Source organism: Hyla sarda, chromosome 6 (assembly GCF_029499605.1).
Source record: "Hyla sarda isolate aHylSar1 chromosome 6, aHylSar1.hap1, whole genome shotgun sequence".
NCBI classification, from domain to species: Eukaryota; Metazoa; Chordata; class Amphibia; order Anura; family Hylidae; genus Hyla; species Hyla sarda.
The window spans coordinates 267,182,719-267,203,444 of record NC_079194.1 but is presented as its reverse complement, the minus strand read 5'-3'; the positions used below and the strand labels follow the sequence as shown (position 1 = coordinate 267,203,444).

Genomic DNA, 20,726 nt, shown 5'->3' with positions numbered 1-20,726 from the left:
TCCACAACATGTCTACTTTGTGCTGGCATCATTTGTTAAACATTAGAAGGCTTACCGTATTTTTCGTCATATAAGACGCTGCGGCATATAAGACGCACCTAATTTTATAGGATAAAAATCTAGAAAATAAAGATTCTGAACCAAATACAATGTAAAGTATAGGACAGTGATCTTCAACCTGCGGAGTTGTAGTTTTGCAACATCTGGAGGTCTGCAGGTGCTAGACCACTGGTATAGGAGGTAGTACACGTGTCCCGCTCCGGACCCGTCACCGCTCGTCACCGCTGCCATGGATGTCGCCCTCCATCGCTGTCGCCACGTCCCCGGGGTGTCCCCGTCGCTCCGGAATGGCTCGGCTGCCCGGTATCCTCACTCTCTGTCACTACACACGCCGCTCCTATTGGATGACAGGATAGCGTGCAGGACGACGTGATGACGACGAAGGAGAGCACCGGCTATGCAGGGGATCCCGGCACGGAGCAGACACCGAGGAGGCAGGTAAGGTCCCTCCCGGTGTCCTGTAAGCTGTTCGGGACGCCGCAATTTCACCGCTGCGGTCCCGAACATCCCAACTGAACAGCCGGGTTAGTGTTATTTACGCTTCAGACGCGGCGGTCAGCTTTAATCGCCGCATCTGAAGGTTTAATACAGGGCATCACCGCGATCAGTGATATCCTGTATTAGCCGCGGGTCCCGGCCGTTGATGGCCACAGGGACCGTCGCGATAGGTCTGTATTCGCCTTATAAGACGCACCAACTTATTATTACGAGAATTTTTTCAAATATTCTACAAAAGTTGGGGGGGGGAACAATAACATTTTGAATATATATGTGTGTATGTATATATGTATATATATTTAATATACATATATGTATATATATGTGTGTGTGTGTGTGTGTATATATATATATGTATATATACACGTGTGTTAGGATTCGGCAGGCTGGAGGTGGATCCTCTGTGTCAGAGAGGGATTGGCGTGGACCGTGTCTGTGGACCGGTTCTAAGTTGCTACTGGTTTTCACCAGAGCCCACCGCAAAGCGTGATGGTCTTGCAGCGGCGGTAGCAACTAGGTCGTATCCACCGGCAACGGCTCAACCTCTCTGACTGCTGAAATAGGCATGGTACAAGGGATAAGGCAAGAGCAAGGTCGGACGTAGCAGAAGGTCAGGGCAGGCAGCAAGGATCGTAGTCAGGGGCAACGGCAGGAGGTCTGGAACACAGGCTAGGAACACACAAGGAAAGGCTTTCACTGGCACAATGGCAACAAGATCCGGCAAGGAAGTGCAGGGGAAGTGAGGTAATATAGCCAGGGAGCAGGTGGAAGCTAATTAGGCTGATTGGGCCAGGCACCAATCATTGGCGCACTGGCCCTTTAAATCCCAGAGAGCTGGCGCGCGCGCGCCCTAAGGAGCGGAGCCGCGCGCGCCAGGAAGTGACAGCCGGGGACAGGTGAGTGACTTGGGATGCGATTCGCGAGCGGGCGCGTCCCGCTATGCGAATCGCATTCCCGCCGGCAATGTCAGTGCAGCGCTCCCGGTCAGCGGGTCTGACCGGGGCGCTGCAGAGAGAGGAACGCCGCGAGCGCTCCGGGGAGGAGCAGGGACCCGGAGCGCTCGGCGTAACAACGTGTATGTATATGTACGAGTATATATATATATATACACACTTATGAAAAAAATTCCAGAAGAGCAGCACAACAAATTTGAGAAAAACGATGCAATGGTGCACGCTGGGTGTGTACCTTGGTGAGAGGTTCACATGTACTAGAGAAAAACAAGAGACCAGCAGCACACAGAAAATAGGTGCAAAAAAGGTGAAAAATGTATTGCATTATCCCAGTGTACAAAGAAAGCGACGTTTCAGCGACCTCTCGTCGCCGTTCTCAAGCTCCTTCTCGAGCTTGAGAACGGCGACGAGAGGTTGCTGAAACGTCGCTTCCTTTGTACACTGGGATAATGCAATACATTTTTCACCTTTTTTGCACCTATTTTCTGTGTGCTGCTGGTCTCTTGTTTTTCTCTATATACACACTTATATATATTTATTTAAAAAAATTTTTTTTAATACTGTACAACAGCTCCCCCCTAGTGCCTAGTGCACAAAACCTGTAGTACCAGGTTTAGGACACATGGGGGAGCTGTTGCACAAAAACAAAAAAAATGAAGTGGAAGTGAAAGTAAAGCATGCCGGAGGGCACAGAAGGCACATCGTCGGCAGCTCGGGATGGGTAAGGGATGCCGAGGGAAGGGGGGCAGATAAGGGACACTGGGGCTTCCTAGCAGAGCAGTGTGTGTGTCCCGATCCCGACCGGGCGCAGCGGGATGCCACGAGTAGCGGCCAGGATCTGCATGATGTACATGTATGTCACAGGTTGGAAAAACCTTCCTGTTCATGACGTACATGTATGTCATGGGTCGGGAAGGGGTTAAACACACAATTAAGGAATTTCTAAGCTGCTCTAGTAAGGGGGTGATTTACATTATTGAATGTCCCTGTAACAAACACTATCCAGTGATCCCTCAACTTACAATGGCCTCAACATACAATAGTTTCAATATACAATGGTCTTTTCTGGACCATCGTAAGTTGAAACCAGACTCAACATACAATGTACAGACAGTCCAGATCTGTGAAACGTGTTAATGGCTGGAAGAACCAACCAATCAAAATGGGCATTCACTGGTAAAACCCCTGTATTACTGAAGTGTATGCACTGACTGGTGCCTGGTATTACATGTTCTGTACACTTTACCTGTATCAGGGTTAGCTGCTCTTTTGGACACCAGGTGAGGGCGACTCCATTACTTGTTTGGGACATTGTGTACTGTACAGGACCCCTGAAGACGCTCCTGTCCTCTACATAGACCAGTGTTTCCCAAGCAGGGTGGCCCCATCTTTTGCAAAACTACAACTCCCAGCATGCCCGGACAGCCTTTGGCTGTCCTGGCATGCTGGGAGTTATAGTTTTGCAACAGCTGGAGGCTCCCTGCTTGGGAAACACTGACATAGACAGTGATTTACAGCTCCCAGCAGATCTTTATTACTTTTATATGTAAGGATTTGCTTTATCTATATTAGTTATCTACTTATTTTTCTTTGTCACTTTTTCCTATTTTGGATGACATTTTGGTGCCTTTAGAACCAATTACCAGGTTTGCATAGAGTTCTCGTCTAAACATACAATGGTTTCAACTTACAATGGTTGTCCTGGAACCAATTAATATTGTAACTTGAGGGACCACTGTATAGGGAGGACTTCACGAGCATTAAAAACTCATATTCTTGGACACAGGTAAAATATTAAGAATAAAAATGATAAACATCCTCTTTCTTTACATTTTAAAAAATATCATAATAGCAATCCTAACACACTCAAATATATGGCAATTTTATCTGTTAAAAAAGATTGGCAGAGTGGCAATTTTATTAACAAGATGTCACGTATTGAATCTAGGAAGATCTTTGAATTCGAATCACTGGCTCCAAAGGGGTTGAACACAGATTTTGAACTGTTCGGCTTCTTGAACTCTGCAACCTAACGGTAGGATCCATAGCGATGGCCCATTGTGGTTTGGCTGTTTTACCAGCACCCTGTTGGCCCCTTGCTTTGGACCCATCCACATTTCTACATTCACTCACCTCCCAGCGTCTCTGTCCCCACTGGTGTCCCTGGCAGCGGGCGCACGCGTCCGCGCCGGATTCCTGTGATTTAAAGGGCCAGCGCACCATTGATTGGTGCTGGTCTGGTCCTGACCTTATTTAACCTCACACTTCCTCTTGACCCCTGCCAGATCTTTGTGCCATTTAGCCTAAGAGAAAGCATTCTGTTTGTGTCTTGCCTTGCCGTCTATCTGACCCCATTGCTACGTATTGTGACCTTGCTTCTGTGCCGCCTGCCCTCTGACCTCTTGCTACGTGACCGGAGCTTGCTACAGTGATGCCAGTCCTGACCACCCACCTGTCCCTCACTACGACTCCGTCTCATTCTTTCTGTGCCAGGCATCTCCTCAGCAGCCTTTGTGGATGAGTCGTGTCAGGGGTAGTGACCTGGGAGTGCCTGCCGCAGCAAGTCCATTCAGCTTTGCGGCGGGCTCTGATAAAAACCAACGGCTCCTTAGACTCCGCTCCTTGGTACGGCTCATGCCATAGTCCACAACAGGTATAGTGAATCTATACCACCAGCCGTTACAGTAAGATCTGGCCATGGATCCCGCTGAGGTGCCTTTGCCTAACGTTGCTTATCACACCACCATCGTGGCTCAACAGTCGCAGCAACTAGCTCATGAAGCACAACAGTTGAATCAATTATCCACAATGATACAGCAGCTTCTCTACGTTCAATAGCCGCAGCAGCCTTTACCTGTTCCTGTGGCTCCTTCGGTGTCTGCAGCTTCCATGGCCTCCATCGGCTCCAAGCTACATCTGTCCCTGCCGACAAAGTACGAAGGTGATCCAATAATGTGCAGAGGGTTTGTGACTCAGTGTTAGATACATCTGGAATAAATAGCTGACAGTTCCTGACAGAGCGAGCTAAGGTGGCTTTTGTGGTCAGTCTACTCTCTGGAAAAGCCCTGGCCTGGGCTACTCCTCTCTGGGACCGAAATGATCCTGTATCTTCCAATTTGCAAGCCTTCCTCTCAGCTTTCCGCAGTGTTTTTGAAGAGCCTGCAAGGGCCTCCTCGGCTGAAACCACACTACTGAACCTCCACCAAGGGGACTCTACTGTTGGTGACTACGTGGTTCAGTTCCACCCCTCTAGCCTCCGAATTGGCCTGGAATGACGAGGCCCTGTGTGCCCAGTAGAGTGAAGGATGCTCTCGCTGCAATATCCTCCATCTTTCTTGAGTGATCTTATTCTGTTGTCAACTCGAATAGATGTGCATTTTGCCAAGAGGCAGGAGGATCTTTGCCAAGAACGTGAACCAGTTCAGACATGCCGTCTTCTCCATTTGGCTCCTGTGTTCCAGCGGCCACCTCAACCACCCTCCTTGCCCTCAGCCAAAGAAGCTGAGGTGCCTTTGCCTAACGTTGCTTATCACACCACCATCGTGGCTCAACAGTCGCAGCAACTAGCTCATGAAGCACAACAGTTGAATCAATTATCCACAATGATACAGCAGCTTCTCTACGTTCAATAGCCGCAGCAGCCTTTACCTGTTCCTGTGGCTCCTTCGGTGTCTGCAGCTTCCATGGCCTCCATCGGCTCCAAGCTACATCTGTCCCTGCCGACAAAGTACGAAGGTGATCCAATAATGTGCAGAGGGTTTGTGACTCAGTGTTAGATACATCTGGAATAAATAGCTGACAGTTCCTGACAGAGCGAGCTAAGGTGGCTTTTGTGGTCAGTCTACTCTCTGGAAAAGCCCTGGCCTGGGCTACTCCTCTCTGGGACCGAAATGATCCTGTATCTTCCAATTTGCAAGCCTTCCTCTCAGCTTTCCGCAGTGTTTTTGAAGAGCCTGCAAGGGCCTCCTCGGCTGAAACCACACTACTGAACCTCCACCAAGGGGACTCTACTGTTGGTGACTACGTGGTTCAGTTCCACCCCTCTAGCCTCCGAATTGGCCTGGAATGACGAGGCCCTGTGTGCCCAGTAGAGTGAAGGATGCTCTCGCTGCAATATCCTCCATCTTTCTTGAGTGATCTTATTCTGTTGTCAACTCGAATAGATGTGCATTTTGCCAAGAGGCAGGAGGATCTTTGCCAAGAACGTGAACCAGTTCAGACATGCCGTCTTCTCCATTTGGCTCCTGTGTTCCAGCGGCCACCTCAACCACCCTCCTTGCCCTCAGCCAAAGAAGCTATGCAGGTGGATCGTGCCCATCTAACCCAGCAGGAGAGGTTCCGCTGAAGAAATAAAAATCTGTGTCTCTACTGTGCCAGCTCGGAGCATTTCCTCAAAGATTGTCCTTTGTGACCACCACGTCCGGGAAACGCATGCATCTAAGAAACGTGGGAGAGACGTCCCTAGGTGTGAATTCCACCTCCCCTCAATTGACCACACCGGTTCAAGTCTATACCTCTAACAGTGCTTCGTTCTTTGCCTCAACCTTTCTTGATTGAAACTTTATCAATGTCTCCCTGGTCCAAGAATACAGTGTCCCGGTGACACAGTTCATTAAGCCATTGTACATTTCAACTGAGAATGGCTAATCTATGTGGTGCAATTCCGCACTGAACCTCTTTCATTTCAAGTGGGAGTATTGCACAAGGAGAAGATCGAGTTCTATGTGCTTCCTCGTTGTACTTCAGAATGTCTTCTCGGTCCCTACTGCCAGAACCACCTGTCTGGTGACTCTGCAACCCAAGAGTTGTCTCACCGCCTCCTTCCCTGCCGGGCCTGCCTCTTCCTTATACAGGAGTTACACGTTCTGCGAAAAGCCAGCTGAAAGTCTTACTCCACACCGTCCCTATGATTGCCCGATTGACCTTGAGGAAGAATCTACCCCTTGTCTGTTCCCGAATGCAATCTATGGCTCAATACATCAAGGAGAATCTCCGGAAGGGCTTCATCCGGAATCCTCTTACCCTGCGGGTGCTGGATTCTTCTTTGTGGAAAAGAAGGAAGGCTCTCTCTGCCCTTTTATTGATTACTGGGGACTTAATAAAATCACTGTCAAGAATCGATACTCCTTACATTTGCTATGCTACGGCCTATCTGGAGCTACTGCCTTATCCTTCGGTACCTCGCCTTTCCCAGCTACCTGTGTGGTCGAGCCATGTCGGGGGGTAGCGACCTGTGGTGTCGCCTGCCGCAGAAAGCCATCCTGCCTTGCGGCGGGCTCTGGTGAAGATCAGCGGCACCTTAGACTCCGCTCCCTGATACGGTCCGAGTCATCAACCACACAGGTTAGAGGATCCACATCCAGCTCCGTTACACTGATATGGGGTCATACATTTATTTTATCAAGATACTCCAATATAGCATGCGTGGAGGAACAAAGAATGTCGCACTCACCAGTCCAGGATAAAACTTCTTTACTGAAGACTAGTGAGTCAGGTTGATAGTTAGTGGCATTTAATGATAATCGAGCTATACCGTTTTTTCTATTTTAACTTTTTTTTTGCACTTTTTTGGTCCCCACAAATACTGTATAGTGCTAAACATAAGATCAGTGTTATCTGCGATCGAATTCTCTTGTCTGCTAGAAGGCAGACCAGAGAAGAAGAGCGCAGCAGCCGGCTGGAGCAGGTGAGTAGAGCTCTGCCGGCCATGTTAACACAGGAAAAACTGGGTTATAGTGTGGGGGAGTCGAACGAGGGGTCACTTACTAAAATACATCCAGTAGGTCCTAAGATATGTCCCCCAGAAGATCCTCTGCTGAATATAGTTGCACTCAGGAGACGGGGCTCCGCCCGATCAATTTACATATTCATTGTCACTGAATTCAGCAGAGGATCTTCTGGGGGGACATATCTCAGAATCAGTGGCATCTCCAGCATTCATATTTAGGGGGGGGGGGCATTATGGGGGGCCATTGACAAAAGTGGGGGGGCACAAAGTGCACAATATCTATTTATCTGTGGGTATGTAGATTAAAGTGCTGCTTTGGACAGCAACTCACAAATGACGTCTTCTCTAATCAGCAGGGGTGTAAGAGGTGTAGAGGAGTGTACATGAGTGGCAGAGGAGTGTACATGCGTGGCAGAGGAGTGTACATGAGTGGCAGAGGGGTGTAGAAGGGTGTACATGGGTGGCAGAGGGGTGTAGAGGAGTGTACATTGGTGACAGAGGGGTGTAGAGGAGTGTACATGGGTGATAGAGGGGTGTAGAGGAGTGTTCATGGGTGGCAGAGGGGTGTAGAGGAGTGTACATGGGTGGCAGAGGGGTGAAGAGGAGTGTACATGGGTCGCAGAGGGGTTTAGAGTAGTGTACATGGGTAACAAAGGGGTGTAGAAGAGTGTACATGGGTAACAGAGGGGTGTAGAGGAGTGTATATGGGGGGCAGAGGGGTGTAGAGGAGTGTACATGGGAGGCAGAGGGGTGTAGAGGAGTGTACATGGGTAACAGAGGGGTGTAGAGGAGTGTACATGGGTGGCAGAGGGGTGTAGAGGAGTGTACATGGGTGGTAGAGGGGTGTAGAGAGGTGTAGAAGAGTGTACATGGGTGACAGGGGGCGTAGGGGGTGGCAGAGGGGTGTACATGTGTGGATAGGGGGTGGACATGGGTGACAGGGGTAGACTGGGGGGTGGTAAGAGGGGTGGATGGGGGTGATCATGGGTGACCGGGGGGATGGACAGAGGTGAGAGAGGGGTGGCCAAGGTGGACATGGATGACAGGGGGGGTTGACATGGGAGATAGGGGGGTGACAAGGGGGGGGGGGGGGTAAAAGAGGGATGACAAAGGGCAGGGCCGGACTGGCCTAGCGGGATATCGAGAAAATCCCCGATAGGCCGACCGCACAGTGGGCCGGCAGGGGCCGGCCTGTGTGCGTCCACACAGTGGCTGCTCACACACACAAGGTGCTGACACTAAGTCAGCACCTTGTGTGAAGCGGCCACAGAGAGGCGGAGCTATGAGCTGTAGGCTCCCAGCCCCGCCACTGAAACCCAGTACCTGCGCATCCAGAGCGCAGTGATTCCCAACCGTGATTATTATTTTTTTTTTATTTTCCCTCCCCGGCGCCGCAGGGGGAGGGAAGTTTGAGTGCGCCGTAACAGGACCTGCGATGATGTCACCGTCATGTAATCAGTCACATGGAGGAGGAGGGGTCACATGATCAGGGGCCGTTGTTCTAGGCCTCAGCATACCCCTACGTCCCCCAGCATCCCTTAGCTTCCCCCTCCCCCCTGCGGCCCAGAGAGGGGAAGTATTCGTAAGCTGCGCCGGGCCGGTGTAGTGCCCTGTGCCCCAGCGTTCCCCCTGTGGCACAGTGATGATTGCCCTGAGTCGGTACCCTGCCGGAGAGGGGAAGAACGGGGAAGAAAAATTGCTTGCTTAAGGCAATGTACCATGTCCATCACCCCCCTCCCTCACCCATCCCCCCCCCCTCCCTCACCCATGTCCATCCCCCCCCTCCCTCAGCCATGTCCATCCCCCCCCTCCCTCAGCCATGTCCATCCCCCCCCTCCCTCCCCCATGTCCATCCCCCCTCCCTCCCCCATGTCCATCCCCCCTCCCTCCCCCATGTCCATCCCCCCCCTCCCTCCCCCATGTCCATCCCCCCCTCCCTCCCCCATGTCCATTCCCCCCTCCCTCCCCCATGTCAATCCTTCCCCCTCACCCATATCTATCTTACTGTCATTCATATCCACCTTGTCCACCCCCTGTCCATCCCTGTCACCCATGTCCATCCCCCTATTCATCACTCTGTCCCCCCTCTTTTATCCCCCTTGTCATCCATGTCCACCTTCGTCACCCCTCTGTCACCATTGTCCATCCCCCTGTCACCCATGTTCACCCCCCCGTCCATCCCTCTGACCACCCCCCTGTCTACATCTGTCACCTATGTCCACCCCCCCATTCACCCCTCTGTCACCCCAGTCCACCCTTCTTTGTCACTCCTGTCCACCCCTCTTTTAACCGCTTGTCACCCTTGTCCACCCCTCTGTTATCCCTGTCCATCCTCGTGTCACCCATGTTCACCCCCCCCATTGTCCACCCCTCTGACCACATATTTGTCACCCATGTACACCCCTATGTCCCTTTGTCACCCGTTACCACATTGTCACTCCTGTCCACCCGTCACCCCCTATCACCCCTGTACACTCCTCTACACCCCTCTGTCACCCATGTACACTTCTCTACACCCCTCTGCCACCCATGTACACTTCTCTACACCCCTCTGTCATCCATGTACACCCCATCATACCCCTCTGCCACCCATGTACACCCGTTTATACCCCTCGGCCACACATGTACACTCCTCTAAACCCCTCTGTCACTACTCTACACCCCTCTGTCACTACTCTACACCCCTCTGTCACCCATGTACACTCCTCTACACCCCTCTGTCACCCATGTACACTCCTCTACACCCTTCTGTCACCCATGTAATGTAACTGTGCGGGAAAACCTTGGTAATAGCGACCACAATATAGTTACTTTTGACTTAAAATGTAGAAAACAAAGACAGGCGGGGAAGGCAAAAACATATAACTTTAAAAAGGCAAACTTCCCTGGGCTGAGGGCTGCACTACAGGACATAGACTGGGGGGAGGTGTTGTCAAATACTGATACAGAAGGTAAATGGGACATCTTTAAATCAACTCTAAATAACTATACAGCTAAATATATACCAAAGGGGAACAAATTTAAACGATTAAAACTAAATCCTACATGGCTGACAAATGATGTTAAAAGAGCAATAAACAACAAAAAAATTGCCTTCAAAAAATACAAATCTTATGGGTCAGCGATAACATTTAAACAGTACAAAGAGCTTAATAAAATCTGTAAAAATGTAATAAAAACAGCAAAAATTCTAAACGAGAGACAGGTGGCCAAAGAAAGCAAAACTAATCCTAAATATTTTTTTAGATATATAAATGCAAAAAAACCAAGGACAGAGCATGTAGGACCCCTTAATAATGATAATGGGGAGGTTGTCACAGGCGATCAAGAGAAAGCGGAGCTACTGAATGGGTTCTTTAGTTCTGTATACACTATGGAAAAAGGAGCTGACATTGGCCAGGTCAGTGCTGGTAACACATCATGTAATGTACTGAACTGGCTTAATGTAGAGATGGTACAAGGTAAGTTAAGTGATATAAATGTAAGCAAATCTCCAGGGCCAGATGGATTGCACCCAAGAGTTCTTAGAGAGGTAAGTTCAGTAATATCTGTACCCCTGTTCATGATATTTAGAGATTCTCTGGTGTCTGGTATTGTGCCAAGGGACTGGCGCAAGGCGAATGTGGTGCCAATCTTCAAAAAGGGCTTTAGGTCTTCCCCAGGAAACTATAGACCGGTAAGTTTAACGTGCATTGTGGGTAAATTGTTTGAAGGACTTATAAGGGATTACATACAGGAATACATAGGGGATAATTGTATTATAAGTGATAGCCAGCATGGGTTTACTAAGGATAGAAGTTGTCAAACCAATCTAATTTGCTTTTATGAAGAGGTGAGTAGAAGCCTTGACAGAGGAATGGCTGTGGATATAGTGTTTCTGGATTTTGCTAAAGCATTTGATACTGTCCCTCATAGACATCTGACAGGTAAGTTAAGGTCTTTGGGTTTGTAAATTTTCGTTTGTAATTGGATTGAACACTGGCTCATGGATCGTACCCAGAGAGTGGTGGTCAATGATTGGTCCCCGGTTATTAGTGGTGTACCCCAAGGTTCAGTACTGGGCCCGCTGTTGTTTAATTTATTTATCAATGATATAGAGGATGGTATTAACAGCTCTGTTTCTATCTTTGCAGATGACACCAAGCTTTGTAGCACGGTACAGTCTATAGAGGATGTGCATAAGTTACAAGATGACTTGGATAGACTAAGTGTCTGGGCATCCACTTGGCAAATGAGGTTCAATGTGGATAAATGTAAAGTTATGCATCTGGGTACTAATAACCTGCATGCATCGTATGTCTTAGGGGGGATTAAACTGTCAGAGTCACTGGTAGAGAAGGATCTGGGTGTACTTGTAGGTCACAGACTACAGAATAGCATGCAATGTCAGGCTGCTGCTTCCAAAGCCGGCAGGATATTGTCATGTATCAAAAGAGGCATGGACTAAAGGGACAGGGACATAATACTCCCCCTTTATAAAGCATTGGTACGGCCTCACCTGGAATATGCTGTTCAGTTTTGGGCACCTGTCCATAAAAGGGACACTGCGGAGTTGGAAAGGGTGCAGAAACGCGCGACTAAACTAATATGGGGCATGGATCATCTTAACTATGAGGAGCGATTAAAGGAGTTACAATTGTTTAGTCTTGAGAAGAGACGTTTAAGGGAGGATATGATAAACGTATATAAGTATATTAATGGCCCATACAAAAAATATGGAAAAAAACTGTTCCAGGTTAAACCCCCCCAAAGGACGAGGGGGCACTCCCTCCGTCTGGAGAAGAAAAAGTTTAGTCTCAAGGTGCGACACGCCTTCTTTACCGTGAGGACTGTGAATTTATGGAACGGTCTACCTCAGGAACTGGTCACAGCAGGAACAATTAACAGCTTTAAAACAGGATTAGATACATTCCTGGAACAAAATAACATTAATGCTTATGAAGAAATATAAAATCCCATCCCTTCCCCAATATCGCGCCACACCCCTACCCCTTAATTCCCTGGTTGAACTTGATGGACATATGTCTTTTTTCGACCGTACTAACTATGTAACTATGTACACTCCTCTACACCCCTCTGTCACCCATGTACACTCCTCTACACATCTCTGTCACCCATGTACACCCCTCTGTCACCCATGTTCACCCCTCTGCAACCCATGTACACCCCTTTACACCCCTCTGCCACCCATGTAATCTCCTCTAAACCCCTCTGCCACTCCTCTACACCCCTCTGTCACCCATGTACACTCCTCTACACCCCTCTGTCACCCATGTACACTCCTCTACACCCCTCTGCCATCCATGTACACTCCTCTACACAAAGACAAAATAAATGTTCAGTACAGCTCACCTTAGCCAGCTTCTGTGCACGGATCCGCACTCGGCAAAGTGCTAGTGTTCAGCAGAGAAAACAAAGGATGGTCCGGCACCAGATGAATATTTGCAGCTTTATTTTCCGTATCAAAAATAGACTCCCTCCATAGTCATACGCGTTTCATGCGCATGCGCGCTCTTCCTCAGTGACGTTGTGGTTCTAACAGGTAAGGGCTTTTATTCATACCAACTCAGGTGAGGGGTAATTAATTACCTCTGCTCCATCCAGGTTACTTGCACTTACCAGTAAGACCACACTACTGGGCAGAGACTTTGTTTTTTAACACATACTTCAGTTAAAAGGAGGTATTAAAAGATAACAACACTGTATTCACCACCATATACATAGCAACATGTAACCATAATTACTTCGCAGCTATGAGCTATTATTTTATCATTCTCCGTACTTCCAATACATCTGTGTAGTTGTTACAGTGCTTGTGTTAATAATGGAAAAGCAATTCACGTCTTGCCTTCATACCCTCCGGGGCACCAGTGCCAAGAGTGAACTGCCAGAAGGCTTCTCTATGTTCCAACTTATTTCTGATGCAACCTTGCCTTATACCCATTTTTACAAGTTCAATTCCATATATTCGAAATCCAGATAAATTTCCATCATTCACTGTTTGAAAATGAAGAGATGCAGAAGATTTATTCCTGTTTAATGCTCCCACATCATTAAGATGTTCTAGCACGCATTTAAAATTTTCGGGTAGCATATCCTATATATTTTAATTTGAAATGCAAGCATTCGATCATATAGACCAAATTTTTGCTATTGCAATTCATGTAGTTTTTAATTGCATATTTCTTGCTGCCCTCCGCATTTTCAAACTCCTTCACTGTCTTCACATAATTACAAGTGCGGCATATTTTTAATTTTTTTTTAAACTTAAATTTTATTAATCATTTTTCAGGATATTACATATGATAACAATAAATGTAATATGGTTACAAAATTTAAGCAAGTTGCGCTGAAGCGTTATTGTAACATATCGCAAGAACATTACCACAATAACAAACAGGTACTAAATAACATACCGAAATAGAAGAGGCGAACTCCACGGGTGCTGATTGTCTTTAGAGGGGGTAAATGTCAAGGAGTAGCAAAGCATAACAAGATTTTATAGTTGAACAGTATTATGCGGGCCACTCAGCCACACATCCCATCTCCACAGAAAATGAGATAATCTGTTCTGGGAGTCAGCAATCTTGTATTCATGCCAACAATTGTTATTGACTCCTACAATAACCTCCTTTAGTGAAGGGATACCCGGAGAATTCCATTTATGAGAGATCTTTAATCTAACTGTTAGTAACGTATGTAAGATAATTGTTCTATGATGGTGGGAGAAGGAGTTAAGATCAACATTTAGTAGTGCCAATGAGCTATTTAAAATGACTGGAAATCCACAGATTGTAGACAGAAATTTACCTATCTTCTTCCAGAAGGTTAATAAAGGTGGGCATGACCACCATATGTGGGACATATCACCCTCACCCCCACACCTCCAACAACAGCCGGATGAGTCAGTGAATTGAGCCAATCTCCTGGGAGTCAAATACTACCTATACAGGAGCTTTTTTTTAGTATTCTCTAAATGGTTAATACATTTAGACAGTGATAGTACTATAGAATGTGCTTGAGACCATTGCTGATCTGAAAAATGTACTCCCAGTTCCTCCTCCCATCTTGATTTGTAGTCGTCAGGCAAGGAAGAATAAGAATCTAATAGGATGGAGTAGCAAAACGAGATTCCCTTTAGGGTAGAAGTAGGAGAGTCCAGCCAAGTAGCTAATAATGTTGGTGAATGTGAGGACTGTAAATCCAGTGTCTCACTTGTAGGAACTTATAAAATTCCTTATTGCTGAGCTCACATTTAGTTTTAATATAGTTAAAAGATGTAAAGTTACCATCCACCCAGAAGTCAGCCAGGGATGTTAATCCTTTTTCTATCCAGTTAGTGATATTCAGATCTGGAATTGGTGCTTCTATGACAGTACAAGGATTTGAAGAGGGTTGTACGTGAAACATATGTTTAGGGTTTACACACGAGTTCCATAGGTGCATAATAGCGCCCACCGTGGGATGTTTATGGGATGGATTTTGATTGAATAGGTGTGCCGCTGTTAATATGTTGCGTAAAGAGTGCCTTCCTACTACAGTCGACTCTATGTGCACCCAATGTTTAGACATATCATGTAACCAAAGAGGTTTAAGTTGATCTAGAATTACCGCTCTGTAGTATTGAAGTACCGAAGGACATCCCACTCCCCCTTTGCTTAGTGGTTTATATAAGATGTCCGCTTTGACTCTGGGCGGTTTATTACCCCATATATATTTCAGTAGGATAGATTGCAGGTTTTTTAAGTAGGCCATCGGGAGAATTATGGGAACATTGCGAAAAGTATATAAGATCCTAGAGAGTATCATCATTTTAATTGCTGCCAATCTACCCAGCCAGGATATACTATACCCGCTGTGGATAGATGAGATACAGTGTGTTTGATTTCTCTTAGCAATGCTACATAATTATCATCAAAGAGTTTGGCCGTAGGAAATGATAGCTGAATACCCAGATATTTTAACGAGGAGATGGACCAACTAAAAGGAAATCGCTCTTTTAGGCAGTTAACTCGTTTGACTGGTAATCCTAAATTTAGTATTTGGGATTTAGTTTCGTTAATTTTATAGTATGAGGCATCTCTAAAATCAGATAATATTGTACAGATAGAGGGAAGGGAAATTTCAGGGTTTGAGCAAAATATGATTACGTCATCAGCAAATAATCCTATGCGATGTTCTCTATCCCCCATTTTGAGTCCACTAATGTTAGGGTCAGTTCGTATTTTTTCTGCCAGGGGTTCCATGAGCATGGCGAATATTAAGGGGGAAAGGGGGCACCCCTGTCTAGTGCCATTGGTGATAGGGAATTTATGGGAAAGGAAACCAGATGTGTAAACTGAGGCCCTAGGAGCCGAATATAAAGCCCCTATAGCCGTTTGAATGTGACCCACCAGTCCAAATTTCGTTAAGACTGAATTAAGAAACCCCCAATGGACCCTATCGAAGGCCTTCTCTGCGTCAAGTGATAACAGCAGAGAAGGCACTTTGCGGGTTTCAGCTTCATAAATGAGATCTATAAACCTGCGCGTGCCATCTACTGTGTGCCTATTTTTTACAAAGCCTACTTGATCCCCACCAATCAAAGCAGGGAGAATATTGTTGAGCCTATTGGCTATAATTTTCGCATAAAGTTTCAAATCATTATTTAAGAGGGAGATAGGGCGGAAATTTTCGGGTTTGTCTGGTAATTTACCTGGTTTTGGGAGAGTTACTATTAGAGCGTCGAGCATTTCGGGAAGGATATTCCCTGTGTTAAAAATGTGGTTATACATCAGGCACAATTGGGGTGCTAAAATGTCAGAACATTTTTGGAAGTATTCCCCCGTGAATCCATCTGGGCCTGGGGAATTGTTAGATTTCAAAGAGGAAATAGCAGTCATGATTTCTAATGAAGTAATAGGTGCGTTTATGGACATAAGGGCGTCACTATCTACTACTGGCAGCGAAATTGAGGATAGAAAATTGTTAATAATCTCACTATTAGGTTGTGGGGTATTAGGATCTGTTTTCAAATTATATAGATTAGTATAGTATTCAGCGAAGATGTTGGAGATTTTTTGGGGATTAATGATTTTCTGATTCCTAGAGTCATAAACAAATGGAATTTTCTCTTTTGCTGTTATGGTTTTGAATTTGTTTGCTAAAAGTTTACTGGCTCTATTGCCGTACCAATAAAATAGTGTTTTAGTTTTTTTAAGCATGTAATCAAATTTATAATGTAGTATTTGATGTAGTTGACACCGGAGAGCTCTAAGTTCTTTTAATATCTGTGTGTCTTGGTTTTGTTTGTGTGAGTCTTCTAGTTGTTTGATCTTGTGGAGTAGATCTTGTGTTTTAGCTAGTCTGTTTTTTTTGTTTGCTGCAGCTATTTTAATAAAAGTGCCCCTCATAACTGCCTTGTGGGCACACCAATTTGTAAGAACATTGGTGTCTTCTGGGATATTGTTCTCAAAGAATTCTCGCAGTTCCCTCTCTACAGTAGACGCAACAATCTGATTGTTTAGGAGAGAATTGTTAAGCCTCCATGGGGAGAAAGAGGGAGAATTAAATCTCTCTTGTATGGACACCGAGACAGGAGCGTGGTCAGACCAGCTAATAATACCTATAGTAGCAGAGGCTATTCTTTGGAGTAGCCATTTGTCAGTGACAATTAAATCTATATGAGAGTAAATTTTATGTGGATGGGAGAAGAAAGTATAATCCCTCTCGCTTGCATTAAGCACTCTCCATGTATCATACAAATCCTCCTTAAATAGCATATTGTATAGGGCGGTGTTTTTTTCTGAGAGTTTTGAAGAAGATTTATCCATCATAGGGGACATAACTTGGTTAAAGTCTCCTAGCAATAGTAAAGCACCATATTTATGTTTATGAATGATTTCTAGTATTCGGGAAAAAAATTTGTTCTGTTTTTTATTGGGAGCGTATATGGAGACTATTGTGAATCTCTCATTGTTAATAATGCAGTTCAGTAAAATGTATCTACCATTAGGGTCGCAAACAGTGTCAATTAGCTGAAAGGCTACAGTGTTTTTAATAGCAATCAGAACCCCTTTTTTTCCCCTAGTATTTGGCGTGAAGAAAGTAAAGGGGAATCTTTTGTTTTTAACTCTGATGGTGTCAGATTCTAGAAGGTGTGTTTCCTGAGCACAAACTATGTCGCATTTCAGTCGGGAACACTCACTCCAGAACAGAGACCTTTTGAATGGGCTGTTTAGTCCCTTGACATTCAATGACGATACTTTAAGTACCATGGTGTATATTAGGGAGAACGTGGGTGAGCAGGTCACTTACCCCAGCCTGGGACCAGTACAGCATTAAGGGAAGTGAGGCATTTTGGAAAGATAGAGCGCCCGTGGAGTCGCATATCGTGAAAAACAACAAAAAGAAACAACAGTAAGTAGAAACAAGTAACATTTGTTCAAATTGAACCTGCCAGTACCTATTGTAATACATAGGCTAGGTTAGTGGGGGGTGGGGGAGATAGTGAATAGGGTATCAGACTAGAAATGAGAGAGTACCCAATTATAGTGCACTCTAGTAAAAAAGTAAGTATGGTATTTAAAGAATCCTGAATAATATCTCAGTTTTACAACCTAAATTATCAAATATACTTCCCTGAGAAAGTACGTCTCATTGCATTACATAACCAGTGCTAAGTTTCTATATAAGTATGAAGGAAATAAACATACTCTACTATATAGAGAAACAGTAGAAACTTATACTAAGTGTTTAGCAGATAACAATCAGTTCAAGTCGGAAGGTCACATAGATGGTCAGAGGCTGGAGATCTGGGTTGGGAGTTCATTGAAGAAGAATAGTTCTTGGTCGATGAGGGTCCCACTTTTTTCCAATCCTGTGTCAATGGTTCAGTTCTTTTTTTAGGAGGAGTTTTTTCTTTATCTGGGATTGAATCCGGGAACCACCTCTCTATTAGTTTTAATGCCTCTGAAGGGTTGCGAAGTTCATGGGTGGAACCATTTTTAGATATTAGGAGTTTGACCGGAAATCCCCAGCGGTATTGGATACCTTTGTCTCTCAAAATATTAGTTGAGACAGAGAAGGCCTTCCTCCTCTTCAAAGTAGCTGCCGATAAGTCCTCAAATAAAGATATTTGAGAAAAGCGCTCTGGAAGAGTTGGCGGTTTCCTGGCCTTCCTGAGTATTTCATCTTTGAAGTGATAGAAATGCAGTCTCGCTAGTACGTCCCTAGGCACGATTGCTGGTAAATGCGAAGGTTTAGGTAACCTATGTACTCTGTCTATAATCATGTCTCTTTGGTCCGCTTCAGGAATGAGAATGGTGAAGTAATCAGTTAAGAATTCTTTGAGGTCAGCTGCTTGCACAGTCTCTGGGATGCCACGAAAGCGGATATTATTTATGCGTGATCTATCTTCTAAATCCGCAAGTTTAAGCTTGACTGCAAACATATCTTCATTTAGTTTGTTTTGATCATCCACCATAGCATTGTGGGCCTCCATAAATTCGCCCATTTTTTCTTCCAGGTGGCTTGTTCTTTCGCCAATAGTAGTAACTTCCTTCGCTAAAGAGCTTAAAGATGTCATAAAGTCTTTTTGAAGGTTTTCTCTAAATTCTTGAAATAAAGATCTCATTGCTGCCTCCATATTAGGTGGTAACTTAGGGTCATCTTTAGGTTGGTGGGAAGCCATCTGGACTGGAGGAGGTGAGGGAGAATGCAACACTGGTACAAATGAAGATAGTTTTTCAGGCGGAGAGGTAGTGTTTTCCTTTTTTGCACCTGGTAGGGAAGTTGTCCCCCCTGACGTAGGTGAGTAAAACTTGGTGAGTTTAGTAGGTGCAGTTCTCCTACCCCGTCTTGCGGGCATAACTTGTCATGAACAGTCCTTTAATATAGGTGTGTAGATAGTGAGGTGGGAGAGCAGCTGAAAACTTGAGAAGGTGATTATAAGAGATTCAAGTGCGGTTTTCTCATATGCAATATCACCCTCTAGTGGCAGAAGACGGGAAGCACAGCAGTACCTTTAGAAAAAGATATTTGTAGGAGGCTTGAGCATTACATTGAAGTGCACACAGTTCCCAGTGTATAACTGTAGATGCTTTCTTTTCCGTCTAGAAGATTATAAGTATTTACTGATAAAAGTTTCGTATGCAAACTGGGTCTTCAAAGCTAATATCCAATAGGCTCAGCACAGTGTAGATCAGTCAATGAATGCAATCCTCTTCAGTTTATGGGTTCAACTAGGTGCACATAGACCATTGACAAAAAACAACTGGATAAAGTATATGTAAGATGAGCATCACAATAAACTTTGATTTAACTCCACCATCTAGTGGAGAAAGATGGGTAGTGCAGGAATAAAGATAATGGTGGTTGTCTGTAACTGATAAGCTGATAGAGTAGAAAAAGTAGACTGAGTCTTTTGTATCTCAAATGCTATATAGTTATGTCCTCTTGGTATATGCCACCTCAATATCCAGGGGGATCAACACACCACTGCTTGTTTGAGGGTTTGGTATCTTTTGGGTGTAAGAACAGCACTGTAATGGCGGTTCCGGGCAAGAGGAAGCCTTAAAATGGTGGTGCCACTAAATGTGATGTGTAATTGCTCCCTCTTCTCCTTCTCTTTATTCTTTTTCCCTTCACCTTCCACCCGACAGTACCTTTATGGTTGTAGAGATCTTTAGACAGTGTGCCTCTTGGGCGCTGAAGTGCAGAGTTCGCGGGCGCCTGTAGAGGAGGAGGTATCTTAGGTTATGGCGTCCTCACTCCGTTCGCGCAGGCTGTCTCCTTCTCCCAGCTCCGCAGTCAGCCACGAGTCCCCTTCCGGTTCTCCTCTGTTCGGGATCCGAAACACGCAGCCACTACCTGGTAAGGGTTATCTGTGCAGGGCATCAGGCAGCTGCGTCGGCTCTTTCTATCTTTCGTAGCCGGGACGGAGCAGCGGGAAGATGGCGTCTGTCTCCTCTCTGAGGCTCTGCCGCCGTCTCGCTGTTGCGGGCTGTGGCGGCTGCTGAGGACCCCGCAGCGCCAAACTAAACAGCCCGGAGAGTTCCTCTGCATTTGGGGGTGAGTGATCGGTGCCGGTCAGGTGCAGTCGGTTGAAAGCCGGTGTTAGCCGCGTTTTATTCAGGATGGGAGAGGGAGCTAGTCAGCCATGCGACCTCTCTCCTTGGCGGTTAGCCACGCCCCCCATATTTTTTGTCCACACTTAAAAAATCCTTTTTGTGAAAGCAACCCATTTGTACTAGATCGGGACTCCTCCACAAGACTTGGAGATAAATGATTTTTAAGAGTGGGAGCTTTTTTTGAGACTATGTGACAACCCTTTTGCAAAATTTTAGATACTATTTCATCTTGTTTCAATATATGTAAATGACGTAACACTACACTCTTAATTTTATTGAAAATGGGAGAATATGTTAGGGATAGAATAGGTTTATCCTCAAATTCACTTTTATTTTTTCTCCCATGAATAAGATCTATTCTATTTTTATTGGAAACTA

At 45.7% G+C, this 20,726-nt stretch overlaps 1 protein-coding gene across 2 annotated transcripts in view; it reads left to right on the top strand.

Annotated features, from left to right (window-relative positions):
- Nucleotides 1–1,252: 1,252 nt before the first annotated feature.
- The window catches only part of LOC130277025 (actin, alpha cardiac muscle 1), a 34,219-nt gene continuing 14,745 nt past the window's right edge, over nucleotides 1,253–20,726 (top strand). Inside the window, exon 1 of one of the 2 annotated variants that reach the window (XM_056527230.1) lies at nucleotides 1,253–1,302. The gene's annotated coding sequence lies outside the window, so the exon portion shown is untranslated. Of the gene's footprint in view, nucleotides 1,303–2,206; nucleotides 2,233–20,726 lie in introns of those variants that run through there. The other variant, XM_056527226.1, reaches the window with a different exon arrangement.